Raw genomic sequence first — 26,740 nt, forward strand, 5'->3', positions numbered from 1 at the left:
AAATCTCCCTTCACATTGCTAAAATCCTCATTGTGTGTAAGTTATATGTAGATGTTGATGTGTCACATTTTTGTGGCACTTACATCTTGTGGCACATTACTGAACTATTATTGTGACATTTCACCAGAGACTATAACAGTGGTTTGGAATAATGCAATGGGGATTTGAGTGTCAGTGACCACGGTGTGCTCCACAAAGACCCTCCCATGACCCCTACCCCCAATACCCAGTGTGCCCCATTCAAGTTGTTCGTGGGTGAGCTGAAGGTGTTGCTGGTGTGGTCTCAACATCACCCAGGACTGGAGGGCATACAATCGGTGTCACAGTGGGAGGAACACAGGAAGTGGAGTCTTCGAGTTGCTGAGGTGTTACAGCTGGGATGGGAGGTGTTGGTGTGGGCATAGGGAGTGTCACTGGAGTCGTTTGGCCAGACTGATCAGATGTGCCAAGCCCTTCATTATCACCAAGAGTGCTGTCCTCACTGACAACTTGATTCTGGGCTGAAGTGGAGATGTCTTCAGTGGCAGGAACATGACCACGTGGTCTGGCAGTTTGACCTATTGAGAAATGGAGAACATGTTTATTAGTAAAAGTGTGTATTGGATCATAGAAGACAATTTAGGTAGAGGTTATTGTGATGATAGTTTCCAGTGGTATTGCAAATATCACCCTAACTTTTATCTATTTCAAAAAGTACAACATCAAATCAGCAGGTAATAAGATGTCCGTAAATGTTGATAATGTGATTAGGGAATATACCTACCATCTCCCAAACATTCAGGTCTACACAATGTAGAGGTGAACTGTTTAATTGACAAATCCAGGGCCTAGATGGCGGCAAAACAGACATTTCCACTATTTGGCATTAGTCATCATGCGAGCAGTGCAGTGAAAAATGTGTATTTACCACTTCTATTCAACATTGTAATCTGTGTACCTATCCTACTCCTGACAGCATTTCTGTAAACACAGTTTGATTTATGAAACTCATGAAATCAGTACAATTTATTGAGAAGAACAACATTCAGAAAATAACACAAACCCCTTTCAGAAGAGAGTATTGAATAGGGATTGATCAGTACATGACACTCTACCATCTGTTAGTGAGGGAGAATGAGCAACATGACTTAGGGCCCAGTTATGAAGTGGGATAAAACGCCTCTGACCATCGGTCTGAGCCCTTCAGCCCACATCATAAATGGCTGGTCGGCTTCCTTTCCTTTCCAAACGATCCATTTTGATGAGGTCGGTCGGAAGAGTAATATAATCACTTTTCCGAATGGCTTCCGATATGCTTGGAGAGCCCGTCTGTCATTCAGAAAGACTTTAGTAGTACTTGGCCGGCTTTTTCCAGACAAAGGATTACAATGGCAGATTCCCGAAGCCTTTCTTTGCCCACCTCTCTGAAACAAAAAGGCTTTGAGAATCTGTCTTTGGCGGCTCTCAGCAGGGCCCCCATGGGTGCAAGGCTCCTAATGGCGGCCTAGGGGGCACCTATGGTGTCCGCCTGTTGATCTCTGCACCGGTGGAAGGCACCTTGAGATGCCTGCCACGGGGTGCAGGGATGAACTACACCCCTCCTCTTTACAATTAGAGCATGCATTCCATTTGGAATGCATGCTCCCATTGTAAAGTATAGAATTGGATTGGGGTTCAGTCGCATCCTACTTGCTTGGATGGAACCGACAGTTCCCAACCGATTCGGAAACAACCCCATTGCAATATGTTTTTGAGAAACAGAGCATCATGGTCATTTCAAAGACTTGGAAAATGGTAAGTGATACATACCTGTGGAAATGGACCAGACACTTATGACTCACATATGGGTAATGTGTTATTTGTTGTTGTGACACACACAGGCATCATACCATCATATGACATGTAATGGATATTGACACATGTAGTCTTAGATGCAACACAATACGTTCACACAATCACAATTATATGAAACTAATAGTTTTAGATTTCTGTGTGCAGAACACCTTGGCAACAATCAACATCTAAGCAAACAGTACATTGAGGCTGATTGAGAGTTTGGAATGTGTAACTTACAATACTCCACCAGGTATTCCTGTCAAGCTGTCAGTATGTAGAATCTGCAATACCTTCTCCTCCATTGGCATGAGTTGTAAGGGGGGCCTGGTAGAACCATCACCAGTCCTGTTGGCCTACAGGTGAGGGTTGAAGGCCAGGGAATGCACCTTCCCTGCAGGTTGTTCCACCTCTTCCTAATTTCTTCCTGTGTGCGTAGGTTGTTAGCTACTGCATTCACTCTTTAAACTATCCTGGCCCAAATTTGCCTTTTTTTTGTGACAGTAAAAAGATGAAGGGACAAGTAACAGGGAAAAAGTGATGAAAAAACGTGACTTCACTATGTTTCATTCTTTTGTCAAGTGCCAAGGAGCAGTGAATGGCAAAGGATCATTGTATGAAATGGAGTGTGTTTTATAGTGTGGTATGCAGGTGTTTCCATTTGGCCAACAGACATTACATGTGTTCTACCGGCATCCATCCAATGGCCACAGTGATGGCACGTTGTGGAGCGTGTGCCGCAACAGATTCACTCCTTCTGAAGACTGCCAGCACAACTGTATCATCTAAATATGCTCGGGGAACACGCCTCACTGGCAGTGATGGAGTATTATTATTCGCCAGCATTGGAGACTGCCACATCATTAGCGGTGTTCAGTAACGGCTGTTGGAAACACTCCATCAACTCAGACAGCGAAGTAGCTTGCCTGCATCTAAATACGGCAAGCAAAAGACCATGGACTCAGCAGAGTACTAGGGACTGCTGCCACAGCAGGATGGGAATAAGACCTCCAAGATCGTAATCAGGCCATAAGACTTCAGGTCTAAATTTATACTTTAGGTCTAAACTTAGACTTCAGGTCTAAGTTTACCTTTTGGATTCAGGCCCTCACTACAGTGACAATGGCAATAAACTTTGAGAAAGACACACAAAAGTCAGTATAGAACACCGGTTAACATTGCTGTTCTGATTCCTCAGGCTTGAGCAAATGATGCTTGGTAAATGCACTCAGCCTATCGCCTTTTCCTGATTTCATTGCACACATGCATAATATCGCACTCCTTTTCTGCCAACAGTTGACGCTCATGTGGAAGATCTGTACCACTATGAAAGTCCTTTTCCCTCTTAGGGATTATTCTACTTTAATTTAAAATCAGATTAAGAGAAGACTTAATTGTCAGCTTCCTGAATTTAGAACACATAACTAGTGCAGAATCTACATAACTTAAAAATTAGAGACAACAAGAAAAATGTAATTGCGGAAATTCTGTTTTACTGCTGTAAATAAAAACACGAATAATATAACAACAATTAAAAGTATAAAGAAGTGTAAACATTGTCCGATTAGAATCCAACAAGTAACATTATAAATATAATTATACACGTCATTAAAATATAATTAATTTGATAGCATTCTACTTTCCTCCAAAAGTTGTTGCATCATATTCAACTAATTTCTGCTCATTTATTAGGAATACCAAATTGATATTCAAATTAAACTTGTTTGATCCCAACACTGTTTGGACAAAATACAGAGGTTTTACTATTGCGATACCAGAATATAATTCCAGGGCTATTGTGAATTTTGTGAAAACTGTCATTGACAAGAATATTACAAGTAGGAATATCATTTATTAGTGTTGATTTTATTTTGTTCCCATAAATATAATCAGCAAACATTGATGTAAGTTGTTTGTGTTAGTGTATTTTTTGTGTGGGTTCATTTCATTTTTAAATTAAAGGTTCTTGCTTCTTAATACTTTATACATTTCTTTAATTTAGATTTTACTTGTAATTTTAATATGTTTCTTCAATTATTTGGATATTATTTTAATTTAACATTTTGGGGTCGATTCCGATTCGGGAAAAACCGCTCTGAATAGCCATTCGGAGCGGTTTTCCCGTACGAATAGTACCTTGCAGCGTCCCCCGTATGTATGACGAAGTACGAATCGTACCAGGAGCCGTACTCCATACGAGTCATACAAGACACCGTACGACTCTAATCTCTGTACGATTCTCCCTCGGAACCCGCTGTACGCGACATCTGTACGGTTCGCGGTTGGTTTTTACGACCCAGCAAGTACGATACATGTCGGGTACGCACCGTACGACCCTTTTTCTACGGGAGCTGAAAACAGCCGTAAAAGCAGAGTTCGCGCCGAAACAGGTACGGAACGGCCCCCCCGGGTACGGTGCGTACCCCCATGATCACAGGGGTACGCACTGTACCCCTGCGATCATGGGGTGTATGAGCCGTACCCCCATTGTACGATCGGTGTACGAGCCGTACCCCATGTACGATCGGTGTACGAGCCGTACTCCCATTGTACAATTGGTGTACGAGCCGTACCCCCACTGTACCATCGGTGTACGAGCCGTACCCCATGTACGATCGGTGTACGAGCTGTACCCCCATTGTACGATCGGTTTACGAGCCGTACCCCATGTACGATTGGTGTACGAGCCGTACCCCATGTACGATGGGGGTACGGCTCATACACCGATCGTACAATGGGGGTACGGCTCGTACTCCGATCGTACAATGGGGTATGGTAACTTTATCTCCTTCAATGTCTAACTCCTTGACAAAAATCACTAATTTGTAGTGGGAATGTTCATTACCACCCCTTTAGTGACCAACATATTCTCTAAAGTGGTATAGTTCAGAGTGGGAATAGTAAATCTCACCCTTTCAGTGTCCAATATCCTTCCCAAAATGTTCTAAAATGGGGTGGGGAATAGTAGTTTCGACCCCTTCATTGTTCAACAGTTGTTTTTAAGTTGTACATGCTCATAGAAAGAATTTGGTTTTAGTGGATGTGGCATATTTAAAAATAGCAGGTCATTTAATTGATAATATATTATAGAGAGGGATAGGATAAATAAGATAGGTTTAAGTGATTTATTGTATGTTTTGAAGTGTTAGTTGGTCTGTAATGTTTGTGTGTTTTGGGATTTTAACAATACACATATACAGTGGTATAACATACATGTTATTTATACAGTTTTTAAATTTGCATCCAGCACCTTTCATAAATCGATTTAGATTGAGGTGAAATAAGTAATTGGAACCCTTTCAGTATCCAACACCTTTCCCAAATTGGTTTGGATGGGAGTTGGAATACAAAATATGACCACTTCAGTGTCCAACATCTTACCTAACGTGGTTAATATTTTTATGATTTTTTATGTTATTTAATGGATAACATATTGTAGAGAGGAATAGGAGAAAATAGGGATATATTTTTGAGTGATTGTATGGTTTGTAGCGTTGTTTATTTGCAGTGTTTGTGAGTTTTGAGATTTCAATAATACACTTGCATAGTTTATTTTATAATTTATGCACACATTTTAAAATTATTAAATGTGCTGATATTTTCTATTTTTTACATAAAACTTTAATTTCAATCAATAGAAAAACATTGAGCGTGAGTCACAAAAATAAACTTAGACCAAAAGTCTAAGTTTATACCTGAAGTCTAAGTTTAGATGTAAAGTCTAACTTTACTACTACTAAAGTTGGACTTTTGGTCTAAGTTTACTGATGCCTAAAATGTCGGTGGTGCCTAGCAGGCACCGTCCACCAACTTAGGATGTTGTCAAGAAATGGCCATTCCATGGCAGCGATGATACCATGGAAAGGCTGGCGGGGATTGGGTTTGGGAGTCCGTTGCAGGCCGCCATTGTTTTGGCGGTGTTGCTGCACTGGGGGGGTACCCATGGTACCCCCCTGTATTTCCCTGCACAGCGTGGCAGGCACCGTGTGGTGCCTGCCACGTAGTGCAGGAAAATCCACAGCATCAAATTTTAACATTGCGTACGGTGCTGCGGCCAGCAGCAGCGTCTGCATTCTAATTGCAGTGGTTGAACCGCCGCATGTCTGGCGGGTGGTCCTAATCACCAAAATGATGGCGGGTGGAGTAAGGTCTGCCCGCCATCGAAATGAGCCCCTAAGTAAGGTCTATGTTTAACTGAAATACATAGTTGTATGTACTAAGGGTACTTATTTGAAGTGTACACAAATTGATAATATTTCTTTCAGCTAATTGTTTGTGCATATATGTTAGTTTATTAATGAATACTTTTTCAATGTTTAAAGTGCTATGCACAGCATTTAAATCCCCGAATGGGAGGGATAGGTTCAGACTACTTAAAGAGAAAATTTAGGTGGTACACTCCAGGCAGAGTTCTGCGCTCTGGTATTGCTAGGAATCTGGTGGTTCCCTTTCCCAAGTTTGTTCCTGGGCAGTTGGTAGTTTTATTAGAGGTACTACCTTACAGTGGAACACTCTGCCTCACAGCATAAAATCTGCCTCAGCACTTTTGACTTTTAGGAAATCCCTAAAGATGTGGCTCCATGTCGTAGGTTAGCACCAAGATGTCTCTGGGCATATGAGTGCTTTACAAAACTCCAAATCATATCGATCAATCATAATGAGGTTAACGTTTCTAGCTAATCAGAACAATTAGCCGAGGGACACTTGAGTAATGCTCCCTCAGAGGTGGTAAATGGTCAAAATATCGAATCCAAAATATAGACAAACCAAAATATCGAGTCTAAAATATAGAATGGACAAAATATCGAATGGACAGAATATAGACATCAAAAATATCGTTTAGAAGGTAAGTAATGTAATATCGATTTAAAAAATATAGACAGTCAAAATATCGAAGTACATAATATAGTTTATTAAAAATATCGAATTTTTAATAATATCGCAATTTTTTAAGTGTTTTTTATGTTAGTATATGTGTGAAAAGTGTATATATTTTTGTAATTTATGTTAAGTAATAAATTTTATGTTATTTAATTATTGTGTGATTTAATTCTGTAGCGGGTTGTGGGTTTATAGGGGAATAGGGTGGGAAGTATTTTAATTATAAATAATTAAATATGTTAAATAATTAATTGGTATTTATTTAGAATAAATTGTTAATTAATTTTTAATTGGTAATTAATGAATTCTTAATTGATAATAATTTTTTATTAATTGACTAATTGATAATTATGTGAATTAAATTAATTTATTTTCTGTAGCGGGTTGTGGGTTTATAGGGGAATAGGGTGGGAAGGAATTTAATTATAATTATCTAAATATGTTAATTAATTAATTGGTATTTATTTAGAATAAATTGTTAATTAATTTTTAATTGGTAACTAATTAATTCTTAATTGATAAATATTTTTTATTAATTGATTAATTGATGATTATGTGAATTATATTAATTTATTTTCACTAGATTGGGAATAGTAAAATGTACCCCTATGCTATCCAACGCTTTCCCTACTGTTGCACTCTCTGGAGTAGGAATAGTAATTTTTACACCTATGCTATCCAACGCTTTCCCTACTGTTGCACTCTCTGGAGTGGGAATAGTACATTTTACCCCTACGCTATCCAACGCTTTACCTACTGTTGCACTCTCTGGAGTGGCAATAGTAATTTTTACCCCTACGCTATCCAACGCTTTCCCTACTGTTGCACTCTCTGGAGTGGGAATAGTAATTTTTACCCCTACGCTATCCAACGCTTTCTCTACTGTTGCACTCTCTGGAGTGGGAATAGTAATTTGTACCCCTACGCTATCCAACGTTTTCCCTACTGTTGCACTCTCTGGAGTAGGAATAGTAATTTTTACCCCTACGCTATCCAACGCTTTCCCTACTGTTGCACTCTCTGGAGTGGGAATAGTAATTTTTACCCCTACGCTATCCAATGCTTTCCCTACTGTTGCACTCTCTGGAGTGGGAATAGTAATTTTTACTCCTACGCTAGCCAACGCTTTCCCCACTGTTGCACTGTGTGGAGTAGGAATAGTAATTTTAAGCCCTACGCTATCCAACGTTTTCCCTACTGTTGCACTCTCTGGAGTAGGAATAGTAATTTTTACCCCTGCGCTATCCAACACTTTCCCTACTGTTGCACTCTCTGGAGTGGGAATAGTAATTTTTACCCCTACGCTATCCAACGCTTTCCCTACTGTTGTACTCTCTGGAGTGGGAATAGTAATTTTTACCCCTACGCTATCCAACGCTTTCCCTACTGTTGCACTCTCTGGAGTTGGAATAGTAATTTTTACTCCTACGCTATCCAACGATTTCCCCACTGTTGCACAGTGTGGAGTAGGAATAGTAATTTTAACCCCTATGCTATCCAACGTTTTCCCTACTGTTGCACTCTCTGGAGTGGGAATAGTAATTTTTACCCCTGCGCTATCCAACGCTTTCCCTACTGTTGCACTCTCTGGAGTGGGAATAGTAATTTTTACCCCTACGCTATCCAACGCTTTCCCTACTGTTGCACTCTCTGGAGTAGGAATAGTTATTTTTACCCCTACACTATCCAATGCTTTGCCTACTGTTGCACTCTCTGGAGTGGGAATAGTAATTTTTACCCCTGCGCTATCCAACGCTTTCCCTACTGTTGCACTCTCTGGAGTGGGAATAGTAATTTTTACCCCTACGCTATCCAACGCTTTCCCTACTGTTGCACTCTCTGGAGTGGGAATAGTAATTTTTACTCCTACGCTATCCAACGCTTTCCCTACTGTTGCACTCTCTGGAGTGGGAATAGTAATTTTTACCCCTATGCTATCCAACGCTTTCCCTACTGTTGCACTCTCTGGAGTGGGAATAGTAATTTTTACCCCTACGCTATCCAACGCTTTCCCTACTGTTGCACTCTTTGGAGTGGGAATAGTAATTTTTACCCCTACGCTATCCAACGCTTTCCCTACTGTTGAACTTCCAGGAATGGGAATAGTAATTTTTACACCTCCGCTATCCTACGGTAATATTATTGTGTATTTTTTATTAATATTATGTTAATATATATATATATGTTTTAACAGATATGATTGTATTTTTTTTTATATAAGTTAAATTACTTATTTAATAATTTTAAGGTAATTTAAGTATTTTTAAGTATATTTTAGCTATTTATTGTTAATATTTTTTTAATTTTACATACATTTTAAGAAATTCGATATTTTTATAATGTATATATATATAAACAATATTTTGGGGTCGATATTTTGGTACTTACCTGTTTGGAGATAGGAATTCGATATTTTGTCTGTCGATATTTTGGAATCTATATTTTGGGTAGTCTATATTTTGTCCCTCGATATTTAGTCAGTGATCCCTCAGAGGTACATTAAATTCAGTACATCCTATTGTGGGCCCACAAGAAGAGACTAGTCCTAGGGATTAGTTTTGTTGAAGCTCATAAAACTATAGGAGCAGCCTCATGGAATGTGGCAGGAATGTTCGCAAAACTGTCAAACATAAACTGACTAAACTTCATTAGACAGCATGAAGTCCTGCATATGCAAGAAACATGGCTAACGGGGAATATTTTATAGATGGTTTTGTCTCCTATTTTTCCCCTGCTGTACCTAGGTCCATGGGTGGGGCTAAGGAAGGCCTAATTATACTAATCTCACTTGCCCTGGATAGGTTATATGGGCAAACCTTGACTCACCCCACTGCCAGCTTATTCTGATAAGTTGCCAGTTACATCACTATTATTAATACATTGTTATAATTTTTTGGAATATTAGAAACACTGTAACAGTAAAATCATTCCGCAAGGACAAAGAATGAAATGTAAACAGCACTGACGGTGACTACTTTATTTTATAAATGGGTGATTTCAATGGAAGACAGTGTCTATTGTCTAATGCAGAGTGTGGTGGCCTTATGGATGTAGACAGTCCAAATGAAGGAACTTAGCATGTTACTTATGAAGAATAACCTGATGGTTGCCTTTGACTCTTTGTCTGAAGATCCAGTTTTGAGCCCCACGTTTACTGGGAGTGGTTGTTCTAGTCTAATAGATTTTATTTAATTTTCCCAAACTTTAAGAGTTGGGTTACAGACTATGCCTTATCAGATTCTCACCTCAGTGATCACAAGCTAGTTTCTATCATGATTAGTAATTCCTTTTAAAAAAAATGTTAGTTAGTGAGAAACCCTCTTCCATTGGCTTATACAAGTAATAAAGGGGTAATCATGAGCTGGCCCAAAATTGACACCAACCAATTTCTTTCTGACCTTGGTGGCACTGTATTTCCTGACTTTTTGGTGTGCCTAGAAGAGCTTAACAATTAGGGGGACGAAGTCTCAAGTAGTTAGGAGAAAATATGTGATAAGGTATGTGAAATGTTAACAGTTACCAATTGCAGTCTTAAAAAGAAGAACGTGAAATGGTTTGATTCCAACGGTACGAAGGCTCATTATCTACTCAGGGCACTTAAAGTCACTCTTAGGGACCCTGACCAAGTCCACAGCTACAGGAAGGTGTACAGGTAGATGTTATTGGCACAGGAAAAGCAGTGAAAGAGGAAGTATATAATTCCCTAATTGTGGCCAGTGCACTCAAAGAGAGTAATATCCTTTGGTTTGAAAAGCTTTATTGAATAAATAAAGATAATGTAAAACATCAGTACAATTGCAAAAAGATAAAATACAGTATAAGAAGAAATAAAATTAAGCCTTATGTGTATAAATAAAAACCTCAAAGAGGTAAGGAATATACCAAGGGAAAATGCTTTTTTAACTTTTAAAGTTTTGGGGAGGGAAAAGAAAGAAGAAGAAATAAAAGAGAGAGAGGGGAAGGAGGAAAGGGAGGGGAAAGAAACATCAATGGTAGAGCAATAGTAAAGCTTAAAAAAAAAAAAATCTTAAAGCAAACAAATGAATATGAAACTAAATGGTACATCTGGATAGGTATTCTGTTAAAGGGGACCATAATAAATCACGTTTAATCAGAAGGGAGGTAGAAGGGGCATATGCACGATCTAATCTATGGTGATGACAAATTAAATTCCACCATGCAGCGTATTCGACATTTTTGGTATCTTTCCAATTGGTGGTAATGATTTGAAAAGCGGTAGCAATACATAAGTCTATGAATTTGCGAGTAAAAGGTGGGACATCCCAAACTGGAGCTAAACCACCCAGAAAAATCAGAGAAATATCAAAGGGTATGTTATTAGATAAAATGTTGTTCAGGGAAGACCAAATACGTGACCATAACAGTTGTACTCTAGGGCATAAAAAGAACATATGTTTAAAATCACTTGTAATACAGGAACAGGACCAACATTTTTTGGAATTTATTGGTTTAAATTTAAAAAATCACAAGGAGTGTAAAACAATCTATTGTAAAAATAGTATAGGGTCTGCGTGGTACTAGCGGAGCGGGAGGTTGAGTGGAGTTTAGACCAAATAGAATCCCAGGTGGATTCGAGGAAGGTTTGGCCAAGGTCTAATTCCCAAGAAAGTTCAAGTTTTGTTTTGGGTCTCACTAAAGGTGAAGGAGAAAGTAATTTATAAATGGCTGAGGCTTTGAGGGGGATGTGAAAATTAGGAGGGGAGGATAAGAGAGGAGGAGTGCTAGAAGTGGGTGCATCTTGTATGATGGTGGAGTGTAGAGAAGGAGTAAGTGTGAGAAACTGTGAAGAGAATTTATTGGAGATACCAAAAGAATCACAAAGTATCTGAAAAGTCATTAGAGAATTGTTAAGAAGAAGATGACTATAAGTAAGGATTCCTTTATCAATCCACTCCTTCCAAAAAAGGGCACGGTTGCGAAATTTAAGAGATTTATTGAACCACAATGGGGTATTCAAGTGAAGAGTGGAGGATGAGGAAAAGGAGTGGAAAAGAGTCACTATAAGTGCTTTTGAATGTTTGAAAATAGGTGAAGAGAATTTTGAAGGTGGCTGTGTAAGGTTAGAGGCGGTGAGAAGAGAGAAGGGGGAGATTTGCGCTGATTCTAAAGAGCTCCAAGATGTGATAAGCGGGGAAGGAGAGTCAAGTAAAGAAGACCAGATTTGCTTAAGGGAAAATGCGGAATGAAAGCGTGAAATGTTTGGAAAGTTGACACCACCGAGATGTTTAGGTTGTTGAAGACGGGATAAAGCAACTCTGGCTCTACGATTATTCCATAGAAATTTAGAGAAGAGACTGTTGATGGACTTAAAGAAGAAATGAGGAAGGGGAATGGGAAGCATAGAGAGATAGAAATTTACAATGGGAAGGAGCATCATTTTAGTGGTGGAGAGTCGACCCCACCAAGAGAGAAAAAGAGGAGACCAGCGATTAATAAGTGAAGAGAGTTTTTTAAGAATGTCGGAATGATTGGTTCTAACAGTCTCTCTAGTGGAGTTGGCATAAAGAACACCAAGACATTTGATATGGCTAGAGGTCCATTGGAAACCAGATCCATGAAACATATGTGGGAGACAAAATTTATTGAGAGGGAGAACTTCTGTTTTGTCGATGTTCAATTTATATCCAGAAACAGAGGAATAGTTGTGTAGCAGAGAAAAGAAAGCTGGAAGGGAAACCGAAGGGTTAGAAATGTAAAGCAAAATATCATCCGCATAGGCGGTGAACTTAATTTCCACATCCTTAAAAATAAAACCAGAATAAGAAGAGGATTGACGAATATTCACGAGGAAGGGTTCTAACGCCAAAATGAAAAGAAGAGGAGAAAGAGGACAACCTTGTCTGGTTCCTCTGTAAAGGGGAAAGTATTTCGATTGCATACCGTTGATCCAGATAGAGGTAGATGGAGCGGAATAGAGGAGTTGGACATATTTAAGGAATGTGGGGCTAAAGCCATGCCAACGTAAAGCACCAAACATGAAGTCCCAATTAACCCGATCAAAAGCCTTCTCAGCATCAAGAGTAATTGCAGCAAGTGGGGTATTCATTTTAGCGGAGAGGTGAATGATATTGAGAAAAGTTCTAGAATTATCGGTGATGGATCTACCTTTAACAAAATCGGATTGATGGATATTAATTAGTTCAGGAATAATGGAATTGATGCGAAGAGCCAAGAGTTTCGCAAAGATCTTGCAATCAGTATTGATTAATGAAATAGGCCTGTAATTCTTGCAAAGGGAGGGATCTTTATCTTTTTTGTGTAAAAGGACAAGCATAGCCTGTGTGAAGGAACCTTTGGATTCACCGGTGATGAAAAAGTGATTGAGTAACTGGAGTAGATAGGGAAGTAGGACAGATTTGAAATGAAAAAAAAAGTGAACTGTAAAACCATCGGGACCAGGAGTTTTATCTTTGGGTAAGAGGGAGAGGGCAGTAAGAATTTCCTTTTCTGAAAGTGGATTATCAAGAGAAGAAAAATCAATCAGTGGAGTGGAGGGTTTGGGAATTGACTGAAAAAAAGCATCTAATTGATCAGTAGAGGGAGTGGATTCAGGGGTGTAAAGAGAGGAATAGATTTGTACAAAGCAGTCGAGGATTTTAGTATCAGAGGAGTGAATAGAACCTTGTGGGTCTTTGATGGAGACTATTTTAGATTTTTGTTTTTTGATTTTAAGATAATTCGCAAGAGTTCTACCGGCTTTATTACGACCACCGTAAATTTTTGCATTAAATTGGAGAAGTTGATTAGAAGCAGAGTCATAGGTGTGTTTATTAAACTGTATTTTAGCGGAAATGAGAGAAGATAAAGAATCAGGGGAATTGGAGGTATAGTAGAGGTGTTCAAGCTCTTTAATACGTGTAAGAAAGGAAGAAGCTTGGGAGAGTGTTTTCTTCTTTTTGCGTGACACATAGTCGATAATACAGCCACGAGCAGTAGCTTTAAAAGCATCCCAAAGGAAGTAAAAATCAGAGGAAGTGTGAGAATTATTTGTAAAGAACTCGTCCATAAATTGAGTGAAGTGTGTTGTAATGGCAGGATCTAGTAAAAGGGAATTATTAAAACGCCATCGGGAAGACTGAGGTGTAGGGGAAGGGTAGTCCATATCTAGAATGACGGGGGCATGGTCGGAAATGAGGATGGAGCCTATTTCGGAATTAGTCATGAATTGAAAAGCGTGATGTGTTAGAAAGATATAATCGATACGGGAAAGGGAGGTATGCACAGGAGAAAAAAAAGAAAATTCCAGGGAGTCAGGGTGAGAGATTCTCCAAGAATCTATGAGACCTCTGGAGGAGATGAATTTATGGAAGGATTTCTGCATTTTATTAGGAACATAACGTGTTTGTGATTTGCGATCTAAAAATGGGTCCATCAATTGATTGCAGTCCCCCCCAACAATCATGTCTTCATTGGCATTGGAGGAGAGGAGGGAGGAAAAATCGTGCCAAAAGGAGGGATCAATACCATTCGGACCATAAACATTACAAAGGGAGAGATGAACATTATTTACAGTACAGTCTATGAACAACCATCTACCATCAGCATCAACAGTTTATTTTTGTATTTGAACAGATAAAGTCTTATGAAAGAGTATAACCACACCATTTTTATGATTAACAGCGGGAGAACAGAAAACTTCGCCAACCCATTGTCGACGCAACATTGATAAATCTTGTGTAGAGAGATGTGTCTCCTGAAGAAAGGCAATTTGACATTGTAACCGGGCAAGGTGGGATAAAACACGTTGTTTCTTAATAGGGTTCCGAAGACCCTTAATATTCCAAGAAATGAATCGGAAACCTTTCATGAGGAGAGAGTAAAAGAGAAATAGGGAAAAGAAACAAGACAAGTAAGAGGAGTAAACAGACAAAGGAATAATTGGAAGAAATGAGTAGCATATAGAGTAGGAATGAAGATTAGATAGGTAGGAGAGTAAGCAAATTGAGAATAGGAAAGCCAATGAAAATAAAGCAAGAGTAGCAGATAAACGTGTAAAACGAGGAAATATGTATGAAAGAGGAAAAAATTGGGGAATTTATTGCCATAATGCCAGAGTGAAAAGAGGGGAGAAGACAAGAAAAAATCAAAAAGAGAAGGATTAGTCCAGAATGAAGAGCAGTGGAAAAAAGAAAAGAAGAGAGCAAGGGAAAGAAAGATAGAGAGAGGAAGGAAAGAAGAGAGGGAAAAAGGGAGTAGGATAAGGGAGGAGAAACCTCCCGAGAAAAAAGATAGGAAAGAGAGGATGGCCAAAAGTTGGTGAACTTTGGTCATAGATTGTACACAACGAGAACAGAACGAGCAATAGAGTGAGAGCGGGAGCAGCATAGAGAGACAGCCGCATAAAATAAGTATATTGTGGGAATCTGGACTCAAAGAAAAGCTAGAAATAAAAGAATAACAGAAAATTGAGAGAGAGACCAGGCCCGACAATTTAATACAAATGAAGGAGACTTACCAAGTAACCATGAAGGAGGACGGCATACTGGGGTAAAACAGGGACAATCAAATAGCGACTCAACATAACGAAGGAAGAGAGAGTCTAACAAACCAGGATTGGAACATCCAACCTGAAAGATAAGAAGGGAGTAAAGCATCACGTTATGAGAAGAAAAGGAAATGGGCCACAACAAAAATTGGATCAACAAAACAAAAACAAGAGAAACATTAAGAGCCATTGTGGTCCATATTGTCCACCATATGTGTGTCGATGAACTTGCGGAGGTCTGCAGGGTCGTCGAAGCTGTGGGACCTTTCCTTGTATGTAACCTTGAAAAAGCATGGGTGAATGAGTCCATATCTAGCATTCATAGCACGAAGTGTGGGTCTCAAGTCTAAAAATTCCTTGCGTTGGTCGGCTGTCGGCTTTGATACATCTTGGGTGAAAAAAAGTTTATAACCAGACCACATTAGTTGTTTATGTTGCTTGGCAGAATGGAGAACTTCCATGAGGTCAGAGTAAAGAAGAAAGTACGCAATTATCCCCCTGGGCTTCGAGGAAGCAGAAACGTGTTTAGGACCAAGGCGGTGTGCTCTCTGTATGTTAACGTCCAGATGTTTAGGGATACCTGTGATTGGCAGAACTTGAGATTTCAGAAAGGCGATGATATCAGATCCCTCTGAATTTTCTGGAACACCATAAATACGCAGGTTGTTGCGTCTATTTCTATTTTCCAAATCCTCTGTGTTTTTTTTAAGTAGTATAACTTCCTTGGTGAGACTTTCGACTTTGGTTGCAACATCTTGAATATCACTAATCTGTTGTTCAACATCAGTCACTCTTTTGTCTAAGGAAGACCATTTTTCGACGATTTTCTGTAACGTGGTAGTAGTGTCTACCATGAAAGGCCTAATAAGGCGAAGTTCTTCCATAATATCCTCAAGTGTTATGGGGAGAGGAGATTTGGAAGGCGAAGGAGGATATATCTTGACGCGTTTACTGGTGTTAGCAGACTCTTTCCGAGACGCAGGAATCATAGATGAGGCCTTAGAACTCTGCGTGTGCTCCATTGTGAAAAAGGCAGAATTTTTTTTATTTTTTTTAAAAAACCACGCAGTAATGCGTTTTGCTGAAAGCGACAGGAGAGCCACTGAGAAGAGATTAAGTTGAAAGCAGATAGAATTAGGTGTATAGGTGAAGAAGGCAGGTGACAACAACTAAAGGAAGGTCAGTGAAGGGGTTGCTCTAATCCATGAGTTCAATAAGCAAGAGCAGCAAAGTCAGCAGATGTAATACAGATATTAATAATAAAAAATAAAAAAAATATGTAGTATGTAGAGATATGGAGCAATATTAAGTGGAGGAAATAGGAGCGTAGCCACATAATTGAGAGAGAACATCTGCAACTGACCCCTTCACATATGTAGCTTCAGATAAAAATAAAGTTAGTAGATAAAATGGCGGCCATTATCTTGACTGGCAGAGCGGAGGTTGATATCCCAAAAATTGAAGAGGTAAATAAGTTCAGAGGATTATGGTGTTCCACTTGACAAATCCAATAGTTTGATATAAGAAAAAGGTGCCTCAATAGGCTAATTAGCTTAAAATGAAGTTCAAAAAAAAAAAAGAGAGTAATATCCTTGGCAGACTGAAAACCAGAATTAATCTGAGAATACTTATGATATTGGCCCTGATACATCCTCAGGATGAATGAGTAAGGCACTTCACACAGGTTTACTCAGGCCCAGTCGCTATAGAGAGCTCTTTAGCTTTTGAGATAGAGGTCGCTTGGCACATAGGATCCTCAACATTCCAATTGCCACATACTGAATTGAAAATGGAATTGAATGATGTAATTGACACTATCGATAGATCCCCAGCAGGGAAAGCACCAGGGCCATAGGGGATTCTGGCTGACCTCTATAAATCAAATATTCCCTGGTGGGCCCTCTTTTGACCAATGTCTTGAAAGCCTCTCTAATTATGGGTCCCTTCAAAGCTTGGTCGCATGCAATAATTGTGCCAATATTTAAGAAAGGCTCCAAGGGTAATCCACAATATTATCAGACGATACCACTAATCAACTTCATTGTCAAAATAATTGTTAGGATCCTTCTGGAACAATTGGGCGAACAAGAAAAACATTCTCTTGGAGCTACAATTTGTCTTTCGTTCTAGTCTTGGGACACTTGTTCAATGTCTAAATTTATACCTTTTGACAAACAAATAAGTATTGGCCAAGGATGGAAAGAAATATGGAGGCTTCATGGATTTGAGTTCGGCTTTTGACTCACTCAATAAATCCAAACTTTGGGCTATCATGAACAAACTTGGTGTAGAGGAGAGTATTGTCAATTCCTTGAGTAAACTATACTCAGAGATGACTGCTAGTGTGGGTTTTGACCTAGGAGGGAAAACAACAGAGTCTTTTAAGTTTGCTAGAGGTGCAGGTCAGGGTTGTGTTTTTACCCCTTTTCTTTTTTTATTGTATGTGAATAGCCTTGAAAAGAATATATTTTTTTCTGTTAGATAGATTTTGCACCACTTGTCGACTCTGGACTTTAGGGTAAAGCAAGGCAAAACATACATAATAGCTTATGAATCTAGGAAAAGGAAGAAAGATATGACCTTCACAGTGAACAATTTCGTTATCTGGGAATCCTGATTGACGATAAACTGACCTTGGAACCCTGGGTTCTTTGAAAACATCTAGCAAAGCTGTTCTTGCAAGAAACATGGGGGCAGTCCTTATATCTGCTTCTGAGCTAGGTAACAACCCCATTTGATAACCAGCTGTGGCTCGTGCAGGTACGATCAATGTGGTCGGGTGGGGGAGGAAGATTGCAACAGACAACCAAGAGGGAAAATGAAATTCATAATTCATTTTCCCTTGTGGCTGTCTGTTGAAATCCACCCACCTAGCCCCACTTCCCCACCGCTCTTACCTGCAAGAGCAGCGGCTGTATAGAACTGATGGCAATCTACAAGGCTAAGTGTGGTCTAAGTATCATGTATGGGACTGGTTTATGGGGAATTAGTGATCAACCAAGGTTGAAAAACGTTCTGAAGAGTTTCACGAAACGCTTACTGGTCATACCAAAAAGGCTACATAAGCGATCTTCTGAAGCCTCAGTTGCTGCCGTTATGGCTGAAGATTTTGTCCAAGGCGGGGACATTATTCATTGGGGCAGTTCTGGATGACTGTCTCCAACTTGATCAAAGACTAAAATTACCTTGGATTGCATAGATATAATAATTATATTTGCCTGAATTTAGTTGATATTTTTGTAAACCCAGCTACTTATTTAGATAATATCTCTAAATATTTGAGGGACATGATCTTCACCAAGTGCACAGATGCAAAATTACCTAAAAAGTTTGGGAAGCCCACTGTTACATCGCATGTCATGATCTGGATCAGCCAGGCATTGAGCCTTACCTAACTTGGAGCAACAATTTGCATCATTGATTTTTGCTAACAAGGTTGGGGCTAAACATTGTTCAATTTATTGTGGTTTATGCAGGGTACATATTTAATAATCTACCTATTCGCCCATGCGAAGGTAGTTTTGCACAAAATACGTTGCACTTTATATTGTATTATACCTTTTATTGTGTATTGAGGAAATGCCTCATTTTATCATTTCCGAAAGAAGCACATTTAGGCAATGTAGGGTTGCCATGGTGTTCTTGCAATCACTGAAATCATTGAGATTATACATTTTAGTTGCAATTTATATACAACGTGTCATACGTTTGTGGCTTTGACATTTAAATGTTGTATATGTTGTAATGCTTCCATTTTTTAAATGTAAGATTATCTGTTTTTGTATCTTTTTTGGTCATTGAATGATCGAATAAAGATTTGATTGAACTGCAAAATATCCACTCGTGTACCTTGAACCTGTGCCTGTTTCATTTCTTTAGGAAAGTACTCTTTTACACTCTTCTTCCTTTAGGCAAATGACTGCCAAGCGGTATGCGTTGTTCATAACAAGATCCAAAGAAAACAAATAACATTTATGTAATGGTTTCTCATATCTAGAAAGTCACAAAAAGGCTAAATATGTCTCTATATGTGTGCATCAGAACAGATTAAGTAGCTAAGGGGTGCACAATTAGTGCAGTGTGACACTTTGGAGTGCACCCTTTCATGTGTATCGGAAACACATCTAACCCATATCAGTTTTGAGGTCTACATATGGACAGTTTTTGTTGTCAAATTCAGCTACTCTTGTACCTTCTACTTTACCATGCACTTTAGGGTCCTTTTTTAGAAGGCTTCTTGACTATTTAAATGTTCTGTTTTATATTCTTCTAGATTTGTTCTTCCTTAGGATTTCTCAAAATCCCTCCTCATTCTTTATTAAAAATATCTTCGTGCTGCTCAAGATACACACTTGCTCTGTTGTCTAACAAATAATATCCTCCCCTAATACCCCTTTCGTGTGCAAAGGTGGTACTGTTGTTTGCTTTGACAATTATTATTATTATTAATTAATTTTATACAGCGCAACAGCTACCCGAAGGTTTCCCGGCGCTAAGAACGCTAAATACATGGAAAAAAGGAACAAATAACTGATGCAGGTAAATGCATCACAATGCAGGATAATGCTGGAGGCTTTCAAAATGTGCATGGATTGGAACAGCTTCTACATAAAATGCTGCTTTTAATATTTTCAAAATAGCCACCACGTTCTGTGCCAACTCAATGATGATTCGTCAAGCAGCATGGCATCCGTAGATTTTTGTTTTCAATCCTTCTAAACAAGCATTGGGAACGTCAATCATACGGCTTTCTTTACATTAATATAGCAAGACCATTTAGATGTGTCAATGCTTGTTTAGATAGATGCACAAATCAGGCCCCAAGGTTTAAACGTGTAATCACAGCATATTTAGATGCTTCTTGAGGGATGTATTTATAATGTATGCAGCGTTTGTGCAATCAGAACATTTTTGCATACGTTCCAAGGATACTAATGCAGCAGTAACTGATGCAAACTGGATTAAATAGACATTTCTTTTTCCACATAAATTGCAGAAGACAAGATGATAGACACATTTTGTGCTATCCTGCAAATGGTTCCTGTCTACAAAGAAATCCCATTTCTCAATTTCCACCTTGCAAATTTAAAACAATGGTTGAAGATCTTTAACCCCTTGCACGCTGATGACGGAACCGCTCCGTCATCAGCTGCGGGTGCGCTGTGCTGATGACGGAGCGGTTCCGTCATGGCCCGCTCGCCGCTCATGCACGGCGCGAATTCCGCGCCTGCGCTGAGCGTTCTATTGAGCGGGGCGGGCCATGACGGAACCGCTCCGTCATAAGCACAGCGCAACCGACGCTGGTGACGGAGCGGTTCCGTCACCAGCATGCGCCCGCCGCACGGCCGCCCCGCCCCCTTAGCACTGCGGCAGAATAGCCGCCGCAGTGAAGGGGTTAAATCCTATTTGAAAAAGAAATATGCTTGGAAATGCAAATACATTTGGAGACATTTGCGTTTCATGTAGCTCTATGATTGTAGTTTGAAGTTAAATAGAAAGTAATGACAAATCTTGGTTTTCTGCAGCTGGCTGCTACGAATTGCTATTCCCCTCTAAGGACCGACCTATCTACTTAGTGAATGTACAAGAACCTCTTTCTGGAGAGTAAGTAGCAACCACTAAAACAGAGTAAGTTAAAGTTTACATGGCAATTTTCTACTAAGCCACTCCTCTGGTGCTTTACAACCAGTGCCTTTGCAAATCAGGCATACCTATGTATAATGTGGAATAAAGAGCATGGCATTTAAGCACACTTAAAAAAATGTAATATATGTACAATAAATGATTGAATATGCTTCCTTGGTCAATAGACTGGTACATCCATAATTCATTAAATAATTGTTACAGATACAAAATAAGATAACTATGGTTATATGTAAAATCCTACTATACAATCAGCGCAAAATATAAGCTATTATTCAGTAAACAAATGTTTAAAGTTAATTAGTCTAGACCCCAGGACCCCAGGGTGGCGGTCACATCCTATTTGCACCGGAGGGACCGCCGCTGCCCCTGCGGATGGTCCCTCCACCTAGGGGGTGGCAGACGGACGCAGTTACGTCCGCCATCCTAATAGGCCCCTATGTTTGACGTATGTGCCTCCCATAGACTCATTAATATTTGGAGACTCCATAAACCCAAATGCTGTGATTTCACATTGTCTTTCCTCCACACAATACCTTCTCTAGGAGTGACTGCTTGTTAGTAAATACATGCCTTCTCCAAGATACTTTTGATCCATCAATTAAACCTATCCTTGTCTAATCATTTATGGTCTCAGTGCAAATTTCTTTCGCACATACTGAGAAAAGCTCATGGAGTATGAATCCCGAACTGTTAGAGTCTGAAGGGGACAGACAGTGGTTAGAAAAAGAATTGGCACTATTATTTCAGCAAAACAGAAATTCGATGTCCTCGCCGGTAATGCTTTGGGATATTCTAAAGTGCACTTCTTGATGTTTTTGTATCAGCCGTATGTCCAAAAGGAACAAGGATTTCTAGAATTTCACTTGAATGGAAGGCGCTCAATAATGTATTATAGCTTAAATGGAGGGCCTGGGTTACCTATCTTAATAGTAAACATAAAGGTCTATCATTGTCTATGGGGAATCCTAGTACTGCACAAACAATCTGGTACACACTTAATAATTCAATGGGCATCAAATGATACCCCTTCAAGGCCACACTGTACTTTATTTAGGCTTGAGCTGTCACAATCATGTCCTTCCCTTTATTTTATATCCATGTGGCATTTCCCCTTCCATATTTTTCGTAGCTCTCCCTTCTTCTCTATTCTACCTCCGTTGTCTAAATAGTAGTTGCCTACACTAACCCCCTCTACTATCTGAGTCTGCATGGACACTAAAGCATTTTGTTTTTAGATGTATTTACCTAGGTTCTACGTTGCCCTTGCTTTTCTTGCCAACCACTGCTCGCTGATGTTTCTGAAGATTGATTCTGTCTACCTGTGACTCTTCGCAGAAGGATATCGGCCTGCTTAGTAGGCCCTATGTTTAACTGTAATGCCTTGCTGTTTTATGCTCTATCTTTAATCAAAATAATATAATATTGTAAAGAAAAAAGAAAAAAGATCTAAATTTAGGACACATTGGTCGAATCCAATACTCTCATGGTCATAATTCATGCTAGCTTAAAGCCTATTTACCAAGATTATATTTTTGATATGACTAGAGGAGTGGGTCACATTTTTGTTACAAAAATTTTTGGATCTAGTGATCATTATTGTATTGTTTCACACTAGATCTAAATAAAATGTTTACAATAATTTGCCCACATTTGCCCACATTTTGGGAAGACCAATACAAATCACGATGTAAGCAATATATACAGTTGTATTTAGAAGGGATTCCAAAAGATGTGTAGAACACGTTTCCTTCATATTTACTCACCTAAAAAGTTATATTTCCCCTCGCTGATACGTCAGTCGCACTGAACGTAAGTTGCCGCCCATAAATGTTTTGGGCATTGGAACAAAATAGCAGCATTTCATCCAACACAATTCACCCCAAGCAAATGATAAAATATCTTAAACATGTGAGTAAAGACTTCACATGTGACAAAAATCGATTCATCTCAAAAAATAATTTGTGATGAAATTGAATCAATAGGTCTGGTGTTGTCCACCAGCAATCTGGCAATTCCTGTTTTGTCATGGTATTTGCCAAACTTTATTGTTTGGCAATATTACAGGCCCTCGTCAATCTAATAAAAATAATTTGCTACAGGCAATAATCGTGTTTGTTGGTCTAAAAAAAAACCACACATTACCTTAGTACTCCCTGGCACTGAAGAGAACTACTTTGTGTGTGGATGTGTTCCTTGAGACGGGGGCATGCGAAACTCGTAGTAACGTCAGCTAATGTCTTAAGTGGGCCTATACATTGCCCCCTTATGCATGGATGGAAGAAAAATTTGAAAGACACCAACCACAGACTAATTGATGTAGTCTGACAGAAACCCACATAATTTTAGCAAACTTAAACAGTCTTGGCTAAGATAAACCTAAAAAGGCAACTAGCCTGTCATTGGAGCCAGGCATCTTGCGTCTGGAAGAAAGGAAGAGGAAAAGAATGAGAAATTAAGGAAGGAAGGAGAAAGGAAGGAGAAAAGCAAAGGAAAGAAAGAAATAAAGTAAGAAAGAAAGAAATAAAATGAGAGAGAAAGAAAGAAAGAAGAAAGAAAGAAAGAAAGAAAGAAAGAAAGAAAGAAAGAATGAAAATAGGCAAGAATTCAAAGAAAGAGTAAGAAGGAATACGAATGAAAGCAAAGGCAAGAAGGACTGAAAAACATATACAATGACAGGACGGAGAATTAGTAATGAAAGAAGGCAAGAATAAAAAGAAAGAGAAAGAATCTATGAAAAAAGACAAAAATGAAATGAAAAAGAAGAAAGAAGGAAAGGTAGGAACGAGATCAAAAATAGAATTAACGAAGGCAAGAAAAAAAGAAAAATAAATTAGGAAAGAAATGAGAAGGAAAAAAGTCAAAAGAGGGTAACAATACAGAACAGTTTCAAGTGGATACAATCTGGTATGGTGTTAAAATGCATCAGACAGAAAAGCAAAACACTCCAAAAAGGAACTTACAACAGCATTGGCAGGAGAAGATGGAGAAGAAGGAATGTGCATCAGAAAGTTCCGGCTAACACATCAGGTTCTAAACACAAAAGCAACTCTAAAGTAATAATGAAGTAAAAACATATACACTGGCACTATCTTGTGCATGGATTTGCTCTGTGTGAGATAGCAAAATGCAGTCATTCAAAATGAATTTTACCTGTGGCTTACCTAGACTGACCCATTGACCCATGCCATATGCTGTAGGGGGTGAAAGCAAAATGTGAAGTAAACAGCAACAGACTAAGGGATGAAAAGAGGTAACTGAAAGCCCCTGAATGTAATTATATGATATATATTTTAGTAAAATCAAAATGTCTTGGCTAATTCATGATCTAAAAAAGAATCAATTATTGAGAACTGTAGCCTTTTAGAGCAAAAAGTACTTGATTTTAGAAAAATAAATGAATACAATAAATAATTTTGATTTAGAAGCCGATCAGTTTGCCTGATTTAAACGTTGGTGGCGGCATGCCAGTGCCTTAAAGTGGGCCTTAACATAACTCTCAAGGTGGTATCAATTAATTCAAGTTAACAGCTTTAGAGATATTCGTGTTACTGGAATACTACATGTGAAAGGAAGAAAAGAGAATTGAGAATAAGCCTTGGCACAGTGGTTTTCTGCCAAACACGTTTTACCTATTGATTGCAACATGGATTATTTTCATCTTGACCATTTGAGACTTAGATGATTGTATTTTCAATAAATAAAGACATTATGAAAAACAGCACATATTCTGAGATTTGTTACTATTGACTTACAGAACGTTATATTAAAAAACAGGAGAACGGAGACGGCGTCCGATATTGATACCATTCTGGACTTCTTAGTGCTCTCTACAACATGGTACCCAAATTGCAAATTATCATGAGAAGCCAGTAAGTATAATTTCAGCACAGAAATCCGTTTCCTGATGGCTGACTCTTTGTTAGTTCTAATGTTATTTTTTATTCCAGCACATGATAGACCAATGTTTTATTCATCCACATCGGTCTACAACTCACTCTGTGCGTCATAAACGTGAGTGCAAACCAATGAGACTTAGAAACATCACCATCATCATTTCCTTACACTGACACAAGGCTGATGATGATCTTTGTGATTTACGGGCCCGTGTCTATTTCCAGTGGTACAAGTGACCACAAGGCGAGGTACGACGTTAGTAATGAAGACATTGGTGAGGAATGGCATCATAATAGGCCCCCAGGCACTTTATCAGTGCCAAATGTAATACATTAATGTACAACTTTCGAAACAATGCCTTCCGCAGGAATAATAACAATTTACACCAGCGTTCGAGGCTAGTTATGGAAGAAATAGTGGTGGCAGTCAATTACCTCAGCACGTAGATTACTCATCTGCCCACTGATGTAGCACTGCCCAGAAAACAATGGGGCATATTATCAAGTAAGGGCGTTACATTATCGCCGCTTTTATCGGCAGGAAACTGCCGATAAAGCGGCGATAATGGGCTTGATAATATACTCTATGTATTTCAATTGAAGCCCATGTTAGATGTCTTCACATCTAACATGGGCTTCAATTGGAATTCATAGAGCATATTATCAAGCCCATTATCGCCGCTTTATCGGCAGTTTCCTGCCGATGAAAGCGGCGATAATGTAATGCCCTTACTTGATAATATGCCCCAATGTTACTGAATACTGTCGGTTGATATCGAAGCAGCCTTAGATATACATCTGGCAGAACACGTATTTGTAGCAGCGAAACGTAATATATTTAAATGCCAACGACGGGGTTACTCAAGCACTCATAAAACCACACCTAAGCGTTTATTCCAGGCCCGGTTAAGACCCTCCCCAGCGTGTGCGCGCTGTGCCTCTGCCCCTGCCGATTTTTATCACATGGTATGGTGCTGTCCAGCATTGACACCATTTTGGGGGGGGGGGAGCATGAGCTCACGCAGGCCCTGGGATGGGAGGTTCCCCATGATCCGCTGCATCTGCTATTGGGGATGTTTGATGGGTTAGATGGCTCCGGGGTGGACAAGCTCTTGTTGGGGATAGCTGTGGCAGTTGCCATGAGAGATATAGCGGCACACTGGTCCCAGGCTACGGCACCCTCTGTCAAAGGTTGGAGGAGAGGGGTGGACTGGTGCGGGATCCAAGAGGGGGCTCTAATCAAAGCCCGGGGGTGCCCGGACTTATTCAGTAAAGTGTGGGGTAAATGGTTCAACATGCTTCCACCCTGATGATCTGCCTGTATTTGATTTATTCTATGTATGACTGGTTACTGTCTCTACCGTTTGGACTGCCGGGCTGTGCCCTGATGGAACGCCCTTTTTCCTCTATCACCTACCTGTACTGTCATGCCTATCCTGTTGATTAATGAACTGCAACCAATGAATTTGTTTGTTATGCTAAAAATTTCAATAAAATTGATTATCAAAACAAAAAAACACACCTAAGCGTGCTTCTCATTTCAGCAGATGGTCAAGACTCCGACACTATTTACACTAGTATTGTTTCCTGTAATTGGAATTACTCGTAATGCGATTACTACTGGCGGTAACAGTCCTGGTCACGTTACAACCATCAGTACGCTGGTGGGGTGGCTTGTACCGCCAGGCTGCGTCTCCTCCCTGGTACTGGACGATATTTGAATTCCAGAGGGATATCACTCTCTTTGTAATGCAACCCTCAGCCTGTTCTAACTTTATTACAATAGAAAGAAGTGATGAAATTGTACCAATCGCTGCATGGTAAAGCATGCTACACTTGATCTACATTTAGCTACTAATTGCCCAACAACACATTTTGTGGCATTCCAGTATTGTTCTGCAGTGCATAATATAGCCATATCTCCTTCCTAAGGTTAGCTGCACCTTTTCCATCCCTGTTCATGATGATATTGTTTATAAAGATCAAAGTTCACCTGAAACTA

This window comes from Lissotriton helveticus, chromosome 5_1 (genome assembly GCF_964261635.1).
Source record: "Lissotriton helveticus chromosome 5_1, aLisHel1.1, whole genome shotgun sequence".
Lineage (NCBI taxonomy): Eukaryota > Metazoa > Chordata > Amphibia > Caudata > Salamandridae > Lissotriton > Lissotriton helveticus.